This window comes from Hemicordylus capensis, chromosome 6, assembly GCF_027244095.1.
Source record: "Hemicordylus capensis ecotype Gifberg chromosome 6, rHemCap1.1.pri, whole genome shotgun sequence".
Taxonomy (NCBI): Eukaryota; Metazoa; Chordata; class Lepidosauria; order Squamata; family Cordylidae; genus Hemicordylus; species Hemicordylus capensis.
The window spans coordinates 147,175,627-147,189,878 of record NC_069662.1 but is presented as its reverse complement, the minus strand read 5'-3'; the positions used below and the strand labels follow the sequence as shown (position 1 = coordinate 147,189,878).

The window sequence follows — 14,252 nt, the reverse complement described above, 5'->3', positions numbered from 1 at the left end:
CAATGATATAGGAAGATGCCGAAAGGCATCATCGCACACTGCACAGGAGGAGGCAATGGTAAACCCCTCCTGTATTCTACCAAAAGAAAACCACAGGGCTCTGTGGGCGCCAGGAGTCGAAATTGACTTGACGGCACACTTTACCTTTACACCTGCATAGGAATACCTGGTCAGTGTTTTCCAGAAGTCAAGGGAAAAGTTCTCAGTTCAATTTGTTCCTAAGAGGTCAGAGTTTATACCTTTTCCCCACAGTGTGGTTATAAACACAGGCCTCATAAACAGAACCTAATACTGAACACAATCTATAAAATGTGTTGCATGTGTGAGTTGTGCCTGTATTAGTGCCTGGGTGGGCTACAATAGGGGTAAGATACTGGAATGTTCCCCCTGCAAAGCAAAGCACTGAGGATGTGGGATCCCAGATTCCTATTATGGTTTAGCTGGTGTGGGATGGAAGAAGAGAGAATCCCTTTTTCTATTATGGATAATTGTGCTGCTATGAATCAGTCTGTTGTTTTTATTTAAGTAGAGCCCAGGAAGGAAACTTTATAAAATTAGAGTTCTGTTTCTCTGTTCGGCAGCTGTAGCTTTTTACCATACAGCATCTCATAATCTGAATTCTTTTCAAATGTCAAAGAAAATTACTCTTCTTTGTATATATATAAAACAAAAACCCAAGGGATTTTGAGTTTTGTACAATGTTAATTTTTGTCAGCGATGTCAATGTTGCACTAACAGTGCCTCAGAAATCACACTGCCCTATCTTTCATTGGTACGTATACTATAGCAAGAAGTTCTGATAAGAAATAATCTGCCTATTTTCTTTTCACTATAATCTTAATTAATAATTACCATCTTCACAAGTTAGCCCACTTGTGCCTCATACATTCATGTGACAGCCATCTTGAATTGGAGTGGATGACGTTATCACAAACTGTGCCATTGAGTGTTCCTATGTGTCCCTACAATTGTACCCAATTTGTTTCAAATCTGTCAAACATTGCAAAATTAAGAACATAGGAACATAGGAAGCTGCCTTATACCTATTCAGACCATTTGCTCCATTTAGCTCAGTAATGTCTACACAGACTGACAGCAGCTTCTCCAAGGTTGCAGGCAGGAGTCTTTCTCAGCTCTAGCTTGAAGACAGAGGTGCACCACCTAAGTATTTTTGGAGCGTGGACCTAAAGGCCTTTTGTGCCACTGCCACCAGAGAAGCTGCAACATGCTACTTTTTACACCAGATCATGATCAGGGAAAGCTGGAAACTTTTTTTATTTTTATTTTTTATTTTTAGAAGAGATTCTGAATAAGATACTTCCCACTGACTTGCAGAGAGATATCACATCTTGCATAGACAATCCTACCACTTAAATTAGAGGCTGCTTACCAGAATGGGCTGAAATGACCCTTTTAAGACTGGGGAAGGATGGCAGGGGGAGTGGAATCGGCAGAGACCCCCCATGGCCATGGCAGCACCCTCAAGGCCGCCAAAAGTTTTTTGGGGGGTAGGGATTGCATGTAGAACCCCTGAACCAGCCCCAAGCCAGTCTGGTGGGTTTGGCTATACCTCGAGCTGGACTGGCTCAGTGTCAAACTGGCTCAAGATCGAGCCAATTCACATATCTCTAATCCCTTAAGGCACATATCTTAGTGCTCACGCATTGTCTCCCATTCAAATGCAAACCAGGGTGGACCCTGCTTAGCAAAGGTGACAATTCATGCTTGCTACCACAAGATGAGCTCTCCTTCCATAGACCAGCTCTCCTCCCATAATAGAGGGATGCACACACACACAGCTGGGTGATCTCATAAGCTTGCTTGCCTTAAGGAAAGTAGGCTAAAAACAGTGTTTTGGATTCAGTTGTATATTACCAATGAAAGAATACTTTTCCAGCTGTTGATAGATGTACATAATTACCACACGCTCCGTTGAGTTGAAGCATCAGCAGATAGGGTTCAACACGGTGGCTAAAGCACCAGTGCAAGGGAATGATATTTCTCCTTCTGACACTGGACACACATCTGCCCCCTCGGCTTGCACCGCAGCAGCTGAAGCGGTTGAAGAAAATTTGGATACCTGACAGTTTTTATATATATATATATATATATATATATATATATATATATATATATATATATATATATATATGAATGATATCTCACTGAGGATCCACAACTATCACCGAATGTGCTACAGTAAGAAAAGAAAATACATTAAATTTTTTACTGTCTGGAGCAGTTTTCTTTCCCCTTGCTTTCATCTCTTTGTATTTTCTGAAAGAGCCTTGTTGCAGGAACCCTTGAGTACAAGTCCAACTCTGATGAAAGCAACTTTCAGTGACTGTAACAGCATCTTCCCTCCCCACCTCCCCCACCCGCCTCTTGATTGCTACAGACATCTGCCTTTGTAAACACCATGTCAGAGTCCAGCAGAGACGTTTTATACTCATTGTTCCTCCAAAATAAATAAAAGAGGCACAGACGATATGAACTGGATGAAGACATCCCATTGCTAATAACAGAGCCATGTTTGTAATTGCTAATAAGGAAGCTATGTTGCAGCCTGGGAACACTCTGAAAATGTCGATCTGGCCCGAATAAAATGACACAGATGGTAACCTTATTGCATATTTCTCTGAAGCTTAAGTTGAAATTTCACTGGGGGAAGCAGGGGGGGGGGAAGAATACCATGATTTACAAGCACCCTCACATTTGTTTCCAGACTTTATTGAAACTATACTTGTATATTTAAATCATGAGTAATGTTCATGCTCCCTAAATATTTTACTGTTAAGGGCATCAGTGTGGTTAGCTGATAGACATTACTTTTCACCTAATAAAAGGAATGATGTGTCTGGGGAAAATAGGCTTTTTGGATTCCCTTGCAAGGGCAATATTGTGATCAAGCACAGAAACCAGAAACACTTGAAGAGCCAACTGCACTAAAGCACTATTCCTTTCATAGTATCTAACCCAAAGCATCCCTAAGAGCAGCAGGCCAAACTCCGTTTATTGCATGCTTAGCACTCCCTTCTGCACTCTGCATATAATGCCGCAGTGTTCAGCTAGATACATACAATGTGTCCCAGGAAGAGGCAGCTGCTTTGGGATGAGCATGGGGAACCAGCTACGCACACCTATCTTTGCATCCGTAGACTTAATATAGCTATTAAAAGAGGGCACTGTAAATATGCTTCCAAGACATTATTTGTTATTGTTGCCTTTTCTTAGGTCGTGAAAAAAATAAATCACCATGACTCCAACTGCAGCTTGAAGTTGCCTTTCTATTGAAATAATATTTCTGTTACAAAAATAACAGATGTCAGAGCTTTTGATCTAGAAAAACAACACTGCATCTTCAGAGCAACTTTCCTGTTTATCAAATATGAAATTACTTTAACATTTCTAGTCTGCTGCATACTTAGCTTTTTTAAAGTACAGGGAAAGGGTCTGGAGTCAACTGAAACCATATATCACGAGAATGTGGAAAAAGCAAGAAATAGCTCCACCCCCATGCAGAAAAATAGAGAAAATTTTGCTTTAAAGTTTCATGAAATTTGTGGGGAAATGATAATGGTTTTAACACTTTAATTTGGATGATTTAATTTGGTTTAATATAATAACTATATACCATACATTTAAAAGGCTATCCTATCTCAATTGGATACAATTCCTCAGTCAATATAGTATGTCCATATAACAAAACTGAGTTCATAAAAGATAACAGGTCTCATGAGAATATTCACTGTGTATCTAGTTGAGAAAATTAAATCCAAGAATATATCCAATTATTTCCAAAATATCATGCTGTCAACTTGTGAGAGAAGTGTGGACGAATATCTTCATATGATTACAACGCTGCATTCAACTGGAAGACAGAGTACTCGATCAGTCTTATGGTTTTGCCAGACACGTTTTGACTGTATGTGGTCTTCCTCAGTGGCAATTATAAGGAAGATTCTCACTTCCACTTGTGGACTTCTGTCCCTTCATAGGGATTGAACTAACAGATCCTTCTCCCTGGCACATCTGGCAAAACCATAAGACTGATTGGATAGCTTCCAACTGAAAATAGCATTGTAATCATATGGAGATATTCTTCTGCACTTCTCCCACAAGTTGTCAGCATGATATTTTGGAAATCATTGGATATATTCTTGGATTTAATTTTCTCAACTGGAAACAAAGTAAGGTCCTTCTCACAACCAGCTGCAGTGGGGCAGGGGCAGGAAAACTTGAGTTGCATGGCTTGTGTGGAGCCTCAGGACCCATGCCCACCTCACTGCCAGAGCAGGGCTACCCTGTTGGAAAACCCAGCTTGAAACCAAGGTTAAAGAGCAAAACCCCAGCCCACCTCCAGAGCCCTGATCATGTGTGAGATCGGGGTTGTGTTCCACAGCTCCCAGCAGCCTGGGTCTCAAGAGTGCTGCTTAAAGAGTGGCCAGGCAGCCAGGAGCTGCAGCATTGCCATAGGAAGCTGCAGCATTGCATTGTGGGGTACTGGAGCTCTTTGTCCTCCAGATCCCCTATGTATTCAACTCTGCCATGCTGGTCATGTGAGCGTGTGGCATGGAAGAGCTCTAATAAGCATTTGATCATGTGGGGGAAGCAGGAAGCCCCAACCCAGCCACCAGGGATTTTGATCGTGGGAATAGTCGCAGGGAATATTCTCATGAGACCTCATCTGTTATCTTTTATGGACTCCGTTCTGTTATATGGACATATTATATTGACTTTGAGGAATCATATCCAATTGAGTTAGGATAGTTTTAAAATGTATGGTATATAGTTATATTAAACACCAGTATTATTTCATTTGGATTCTCTTTTGATATTGTGACACACTACTGAATCCAAATAAGGTTTTTGTGTTTTTGCTTTTTTAAAACTTTAATTTTCACCCCTGTTAATTTTATATATAACAATAGTGCTATTAAATCCAATATGTGCTTCACTTAATTCTCTTTCTTATGGCAAGTCATTTGCAACTCATTTCAACCCTAAAACACTAAGATCTAAAGAATTTTGTTTTCTGCATTTTCAGGCAATGAATAAAATAATGTTAGACAAGCCAGGGTCTACTAAAATTAATGTTTTATTGTTATGGATTTATTATTAGTCTACTTTCTGAAGGAAAGAAAGCCTATGAGATCACTATATCCATGTCTATGTATGTCTCTTGTGTGTTTGTCCCACTAATGACTTTTGGATTTACAGTTTAATACAAATCAAATATATAGCACATGGGAGGGGGCTCTAGGGGACGCTGACAGGGATGGTTTTATTTCAATCCACCATCTTATTTTAAGATAGTAGCTACTCAAATTATAAGAACCACCCCTTTAGAAGTAATGTGTTGACAGTCTGATGCAAACCAAATTCACAACACATGGGAAGGAGGTTGAAGATATCTGGATGGGAGTAGTTTTCCCCATCTGCCATTTTGAATCAGTTCATGCCTGTAGAAATTATGCATCAGGGCATTTTGGCAAAGGTGTGAGATCTTTATTACCTTTTAACCATGACAGTGGCTTGCAGTTTTTCTCAGTATTTTTTCTCAATGAACCCTTTTCTCAATGTTATAATCATGAACTATGTTATTTGATGCATATAGGTGTTGGTTTTCAAACCACCCCACCCCAATTTTTATATTCTAAATTGATTGATATTGTTATGTTGCTTAATTTGTAACTTAGTTATGTAAAAAATATTTAATCAGATCTAAAAATAAAATTAACCCTTGGGTTATATCAGAAAATGAATTAAAATACTGTATATATAAAATGATTGCTAAGGCTATAAGGAATTGCTATGCCAATTACAATGGAAATCATGGAACCCTAGCATAATAGCAACAACACACTCCAGTAGTTCAATAAAGTTAGGCCAACTGAAAAATTGACTTAGGCTTGAATATTTCATTTGCATTGACGAATGTTCTGGTCTTGACTTTATGTGTAGCAATTTGTATTAAACAACATTTCTACTGAACCCAGACTAGTAGGTTAATTGTGATCATGTTTCCTGAGTGAAGTTAGTAGTAACACGTTTTATAATTATAAGCACTTGCTCTTGCTAATAAACTGTCATTTCCAGATGGTCCAACAATAAATGGGGGAGGGGGAGATACCCACTAGTCCTAAGAGGTACTATTCCAACAATTATGGAGCTAGCATAATGTCCCAACACAGTAACTTGAGAACTGCTTTGCTGAATCATACTAAGGAACCATTGGGTTTCCAAAGCAACCAGCTCAAGGCTTTTGGAAAGCTAAGAAGCAGCAAATGAAAGAAAGAAGAGGATGGCTCTCTCCTGTTATTTTCCCCAGGTATTCAGCATTCAGACATACATTAAGGTTGTTCTCATGACCATAACTGGGGTGGAGAGGCAGCAGGTTTGAACCCACCTTCCCCCCAGAAAAGCAAGAAGCTTCTCTTTGCTTGGGATACTAAATTTGAGCACTGTAAGATACTTCCCTTAGGAGATTGTGCCATAGATCAGTGGAAGAGCATCTGCATTCTTGCATGCAGAAGGTCCCAGGTTCAATTCCTGGCATCTCCAGGTAGGCTGGGAGGGAATCCTGCCTGTAACATTGGAGAGCAGCTGCCAGTCTGTGTAGACAATATCGAGCTGGACGGATGGTCTGACTCAGAGTAAGGCAGTTTCCCATGTTCCCAGAATTCTCACCATTCTGGAAATGTCCCCAGAATTCTCACCTTCTGCACTAGACTTTAAATGATGATGTATGGAGGCTGACACCTGGTTATTGCTGTTCTAACAATACCAACCAATGCTGATTCAGCTTGGAATGCCAGTTCAGTGCCATTGCTCATTTTTTTGTACACTGTACATACCTAAATGCTAAGTAATCATTACCTAAAATGGATTTCTATGCATTTTCTACATATCCTGTGTTTTTTTTTAAAAGATGCATTGCGTCCAAAGGTTCCCTTCTTTTGGAAGAAGGAGCTTCTTCCAAAGGATGCAAGCTGATGTGGCAAAATTTCAATGAGCGTTTTTTCTCATCATTTTTGTGCACATTCTTCTCAATGTGTCACTGTCTGGGGGAACATTTATGTTTTGCCATTTCCTACAATGTGACTGTGGTAAAAAGCATGTCTCACCACTTGGGAACACAGGCAGAAGAAAGGTTAACCATTCACCAATGATGGAAAAAAGCCACCTCATGCTGGTGTTAGGACAGCAAGAACAAGCATGAAAATGCAGCCTCCTTTGGATTATATGCAGAGCAAATCTCCAAGTGATGACATACTGAATTGTAGTGGGGGAAAATATTTCAAATATTATCAGGGTGATATAACTTGTTGATAAATCCCTTTGGGAACAACTGGCTTAATTCATTGTATTGTGAGCAGGCTGAACAGATCACAGTTCAACAGAATGTAACAGAATCTGATGTACTAATTCAGAGCAACCCAGCTCCTCAGCACTTCATAAAAGGGACCCTAGCTTATAAACCACAAGCACTTTAGCAGACTGTGGGGCCATTCACACGACTTACCGGGGAGGGGGGGATTTGCAAAACTTGCCTTCCACCTAGAGTATTCTGAGCCTGGTGGGAGTGTGCTCCATGCTCTCACATGATCCCCACTGCTCTGTGCAATGTGGAACAGCACGGATCTCTCTGAGGCCAGGACTCGTTATCCCAGCCTCTGGGTATCCCACAGTGCACTGCACACTGAGCACAGTACACAGGGGGATTCCCCCCAGGGGACAAGCACTCTAGGTGCCCGTCTCTGCGTCACTGCGAAGTACAAGTAGCCCACACTGACACACGATCCCGGGAGCTGAGTTAGGGCTCAACTAAGAGCTGGGCTTCAGCACTGGGTTTTGCGCTGCAGCACCACTGGGATTCATGTGGATCCCAGCAGTTTTCATGGGCAGCCAATTTTCATGGGCAAGCCCATGAAAACCTGCCTAAGCCTAGGTTTGGCTGCTCATGAGAACAGCCTCTGTGAGTTTGTAAATATGTGACTAGTATTTGCCATTACGTAGAAACTTAGGGCATCTCCAGCCAAGTTAAGCACTTCTAAATTTCATTGCTTTCAGCTGTAGAAACTGGCCTCATTCGCACATAACAGTAAACCAGTTGAAAGGGGCAGAGGTTGAAATGTGTGTATGTCCAAATGTGTGGAATTGTGGCAACCTACGGTTTCCCTCACCAAACTCAAATTTGAACCTTCATTTTGTAGTGAGTTTTGCTGTTCCATCCTGAGGTTTGAAGGTGATAGTGTTATGTCCAAACACAGATGCCACCATGACTGGAGTTTTGTGCTGTTTTGGGGACTGAAATCATAGAGAAGGTGGCCCAAATCTAGCCAGAAATGCAGCCATTCCATGCCTGCCGTGCTTCTTGCTGGCCACCTCTCCAAACTCTTACCCTACTCCCTGTCTCCTTGCTCCTTAAGCTGTTGCCCAGCGACAGGGATGCCATCGTTGTTCCATCCCAACCTTCTAAGCCTTTCAAAGGGAAAAGTCATATCAGGGAATGTCCTCTTTCCACTGTATCTGATGTCCCCCCTCCCCCTCCCCCGCCCAGGCAATCAGAAGAGAAAGGGGACGGGATGACAAGACAGGCACTATGTGTTTTGGTCTCCAAAAATGAATTGATAAAGAAATATATTCACCAGCACATGCAGTCGCGGATCTTATATGATCCCCACTTGCCTGAGATAACCCAAGGAGGAATGAAAGAGAGAGAGAAATGGCCACTAAAGAGGGAATCCTGGCTACAAACGATAGCAAGTGGCTGTGAAAACTTCTTTTGACCTGAAAAGCAAATCTGGAGAACATTCAGCTCAGTCATATAAATAAAGTAAATATTATTCAGAGACCTGCCATAAGCAGATGAAGATAGGAAGCATTTGCAAAATGGACAATAACCCACTTTTCATTTGTTTTGTTTTTGTTAACATAATGTTTTAAGAAAACCTCTCCCTTTTCTAAGGATCTTTCTCACAGAGGAAAATAATGAAATAAATGTGGTGTACTACCCAAATAGTGGAAGCAAATAAAAACAACAACACAATCCCATGTTGTCCGCAGATCACTTAACATATCCTTCCTGGCTCTCGTTTCATTCATCCTCCTGTCCACAAAAGTCTGATTCACATGCATATGTGAAAAATGATAGTTTCCCATGACTCTGTTAGGTTCACATACTTATTATGTGAATGGACTGTTTTAGCTTAGCTTTTCATTTTCTTTGGTGGTTTGTTCTGTGCTTTAGCAGATGGCAAACACTTAACACAATGGACCAGATTAACTCCCTAGTGGAAATCAGAATAAAATTGCACTCATGATGGAATTGGCACGGTTTTGTGTTCTTTCTTATAACCATGCAGCCACAAGGGCAATGAGGCTGCATGACTATATCACAAAGAGAAGGGAACAAAAGTGCTCATGAACATACTTCACTCTCTTCTACTCACTTGAATATATACATATACTTGACATATTAAAACCTTAATGGTGTTTGTTTGTTTGTTTGTTTGTTTGTTTGTTTGTTTCCAGAGCTGTGAGTATTATGACTGATGTACTGAAAGTTGAGCTAGGAGGTTAATTAATTAGTCTGGGCAAGCTGTTAAAGAGGGTTATGAATCAAGGAGTCTCTGTTTCTCTGGCACAGGATGCTAAGAGGTTTGTTTAAAGTGAGAGAGTCAGAGGTCAGTATGTGTCAAATATTTGAAAGGAAAACCATTAGAGTAAGATCCCTATTTGCCATTGGAAATATTATTGGATGCAAATGGAGCAACTGGGTTGGATAATGGAAGGAAGTGGCAGAGAGGGCTGAAGCACAATGGGGATCAGTGAAAAATCTCTCTCTTGCATGAAAAAAAGTGTCTTCCATTTGTGCAAGAACCACTTGTGATTCTACTTTTAGTATTTATTGGGAGAGATGAATCCAGATCAGGAAAAACATGATGTATTATGAAAATCAAATCCCACTGAAGCAAATTTGTGCCATGGGAATGTGGTGATGGTGACTAGTTTGGATGGCTTTAAATGGGGCTTAGACAAATTCATGGAGGACAGGCCTATCAATGGCTACTAGTCTAGTGGCTATAGGCCACCTCCAGCCTCTGAGGCAAGATGCCTCTGAGTACCAGCTACAGGGGAACAACAACAGGAGAGAAGGCATTCCTTCACCTCTTGACTGTGGGCTTCCCAGAGGTATCTGATGGGCCACTGTGTGCAGAGGTGCACTAACCCCCAGACCTAAGGAACCCAGTCCGGTCCTCCTAGATCCGGGGGAGCCTCCAAATAGCTGGAGCCGGGAGGCCTCCAGCAGACACCCTGCATCCACCCCGCCAAAGTTCTGCTTTTTAAAAAAACTCTTACCGCAGCTGAGGGGTGGCCGTAGGAGGGAACAGAGCAGACCTTCTCCCTTCTCCCACCCTCCTCTGGCAGCAGTGGAGTGGGACCAGGAGTGACGCTGTGCCCATCCGTTAGGGCCAGCATTTTTAAGCAAATGAGAGGCAATAGTGATGTGCACAAATCATTTTGGTAGCGTGGGGAGCGGTCCCTTCCCTTAACTTTCTCTATGATTGCTCTGTTTTAATGATTGCCCTATCTTGCATTTCTGTTATATTAGAGGTTGTTTTACTGTGTTTTTAATGAATTTTGTTGTAAGTCACCATGAATTTAAAGCATGTAAAGCATTTAAATAAATACATTTTGAATCCAACTTCATCTTTATTCTATGAAGGTGTTTGCTCCCTTGCACAACATAGCAGTAAATTTAGAAGCAGTGAAATAACCTTTTCAATTTCAAGCTTGTTACAAGTTGAAACCAACAAATGTGCCATCCTCTGGTTCAGAGGTTCCCAACCTGTGATGCTCCAGATGTTGCTGAACTACAACTCCCATCATCCCAGTTACAATTTATTATGGCTGGGACTGATGGGAGTTATAGTTCATCAGCATCTGGAGTTGGAACATAGGAGGCTGCCATATACCGAGTCAGACTTTTGGGCCATCTAACTTGGTTTTGTCTGCATAGACTGGCAGTGGCTTCTCCAAGACTGTAGGCAGGAGTCTCTCTCAGCCCTATCTTGTAGGTGTCAGGGAGGGAACTTGGAACCTTCTTCTGCATGCAAGCATGCAGGTGCTCTTCCCAGAGTGGCCCCATCCCCTAAGGGGAATATCTTACAGTGCTCTCACATGTAGAGGCTCTTCACACGATTAGTGTGAAGAGCCTCTAGGGGGTTTGCGGGGAGAGCGGGCTTAGCCCGCTCTCCCCGCAGATGAGCGGACAGTCTGCTCTGGGTGGCCACAGCAGCTGCCCACACAACTGCCGGCTCCATCACAAAGCCAGCCGGGGCTGGGAGGTTCGGGGCCGTGCAGCCCCCAGAAGCTCAAGCATGCCCTGCGCGAGCTCGCAGGGCATGCTGGAGAGACCCCCGAGCCAGAAGGCTGCTCGTGAGTAGCCACGGCACGGAGCCGCGGTGCAGCTACTCACAATTTTAAAAACCGGGTTTGCGGAGCAATCACTCTGCAAACCCAGTTTAAGGGGCAGGCTAGCTGCTTGTAAGCCACTGGGCTCGCCCGTGAGCCCGGTGGTTTACACAAGCAGCAAAAATTGGGCTAGGCTCTCCTCATAGCCTCATAGTCTCCCATTCAAATGCAAAACAGGGTGGACCCTGCTTAGCAAAGACCAGCAGACCACAAGACCAGCTCTCCTCTCACGAGGAGAATTCCCACAGGTTGGCAACCCCTGCTCTAGTTATACGTGGCATACAACAAGTGGTATATAAATATTTGTAGCAGTAGTAGAACTAGTTGCCAGAGAAATGAGTCCAGTTGTTTGATTTCCATGGCTAGAGTTTGTTAAATACATTTTAATCCACACTGTATTATTTTATGTCCCAGGTCCTCTTTTGCATTGACTGAATTGACAAAGATGTTGAAAAGTTATTGCCTTGATAATAGCAGAAAATTTGAAGTTGGCAGCTTTATGGATTGGTGTGTGTCTGGAAAGCTTTTAGGAGTTCTAGATAAAGGTTACTTGCTGCAGACTCCTAGGGAGCACACTCTTTGTAAAACTACACATCATTTCCCTTCCACTAAAAGTGCTACTGGCAGGATACGCATGGTATTTAATCCATAACCTTCTATGCAGTGCACCCCACAGCGGCACACAACAGAGGGAACCAGAAGAGAGAATGATCAAAAAGACCATTAAATGTCAAGCAATGGGGCTGTGTTTGGAACTATTAAGTGGAGATGCTCTCTTGCTTTTAACAATGGCAAGCGTTAGCGCACCTCGTAAGCAGCCGCCCTCCCTGCTCCTTATGTTCTTTTTATTATTGGTCCATGGCAATTTATTCAGAATGTAGATTTCTGCTTTGCTACATTGGCACTTCACAGTTCACGTGAGCAACTATTGAAAATGTTGGCACACATTTGTAAATATTAATGAAATATTCAAATATATTTGAAGCCTGCACAAGCTGCAGGATTTGTGGTAGGTTCTTAGCACTGACTGAAATGTGAGTAATTTGACAGAAGCTGGAAGTGTGCCTTAGGTGGTGCTGATAAGTGCTGATGGAAAATAACAAGGCTGATCTGTAATTCTTTTCAGCAATTCAGCCTTAAGAAGCCCGTTCTTGAAATGCATATACATATGCTAAAGTACTGTATGGATATGCAACAACAGATGTGCTATAACCTTATTGTAGTTATACATTTGTTGGCAATGCAGTCCTAATTGCATCCCTCACAACATTTTGCTAGTAATTATCCTTGTGCTTGTCAATGCTACAGATCAGTAAAAGTCTCTCCACACAGCTCTTTAAAATAGGATATCAGTACATCCAGCCCCTTGCAATACACAAGTCTTTTTTCTTCATCTTATGCTGGATCTACATTATTCTTTCATCCCATAAACTCTGATAGGGACTACTGCAGGACTGTCAAGGGCTAGAAGCCTGGAGGCAAAGCAGGCAAGCAAGAATGAGCAGCCTAGGAGCAGCTGCTAACTTAGCAAAGAGGCTGGTTGTCTTGTATTTGGTAGGGGGAGAGCAACTGTTCCTATCCCACCCCAACACAGCATCCCTCTAGTGGTTGTTGTTGCTGGTCTACCTTGTGTTTCTTTTTAGATTGTGAGCCCTTTCAGAACAGGGAAACTTCTTTCTTTCTGTCTGTCTGTCTTTCTGTATGCTGCTTTGAGAACTCTTGTTGAAAAGCAGTATATAAATATTCATAGTCATAGCTGGTCTTCATTCAAGTGATAAGATGCTCAGCCTGAAGAGCCAGACCAGAGTGAGGCTTTATGGGGTCTGCTGGAATCCGATTGGCCCCCTAGTGTCATGTGATGACTGCTGAACTAGAAGCTGCGGTATTGCTCTCTGGCTGCTGTATCAGTGGCACCTCAGCACCCAGCAGCTCTGATTACCTAGCATTGTGGCATAGACTAAGATGCCTGGCCCAGCTGCCTAAGACTCCCCGCACAAAGGAGGTTCTGCATACCTGGTTCTCCACTCCAGCACTGCAGTGGTTGGGAAGAGTAGGGGCTGCCTGGCATAGCTGTGGGGATGGGGGGATGGTTGGGCTCAGTGGTGATATGGGTAAAGAACAGTACTCCCTCTAATTTTTTTCATCTGTGTGCAGAATGAAATTTGTTCTGGGCAGCGGTATCAAGGCAGTGTGTGCGCACATGCATTCAGAGCAGGGCCTTCCTGATTCAACCTGAGCGGGACCTAAAATTAACTGAGTGGACATCAAAAAACTTGTGAGCGTGTGCACATGCACACGCCTTCAAGGGAACACTGGTGAAGAAGACTATTAAGCCTAAGAACTCCATGTTTAATTGGAGTGGAAGGTGTATCATTTTTACAGTTTCATCCAGGCCACTAGTTTTGTCTGGGCTAGACTGTGGTCTTCAACATGCCAGTCTAATTGATTACTATGTAATCACACATAACAGATTCATGGAACAGCTGCTGATGAAGATAATCTTCTAATGCACAGTATAATGGCTAAAGGTTTTTGTGTTTTTTTTCAATGGTGAGGGAAATTAATAGGCACACAGAAGCAGCCACACTGTTATTCAGATCACACCATTTGGAAAATGTGTTCTGAATATATAGTCTATACAATATGCAAACTTTAGCCAGTGCTAGAAAGTTCAAGTCTTTCAAATGCTAAGCACTCATACCTGGTCTAACAATAAGGAATTAAACATGTTCATTATCTTCAACATGCAAGTGATGTATTTCACTTAGCAC

The 14,252-nt window shown here is 42.2% G+C and overlaps 1 protein-coding gene across 2 annotated transcripts in view; it reads left to right on the top strand.

Annotated features, from left to right (window-relative positions):
- The window catches only part of NRP1 (neuropilin 1), a 215,631-nt gene that overhangs the window by 37,727 nt on the left and 163,652 nt on the right, over nucleotides 1-14,252 (top strand). The gene's annotated exons all lie outside the window — the stretch shown is intronic.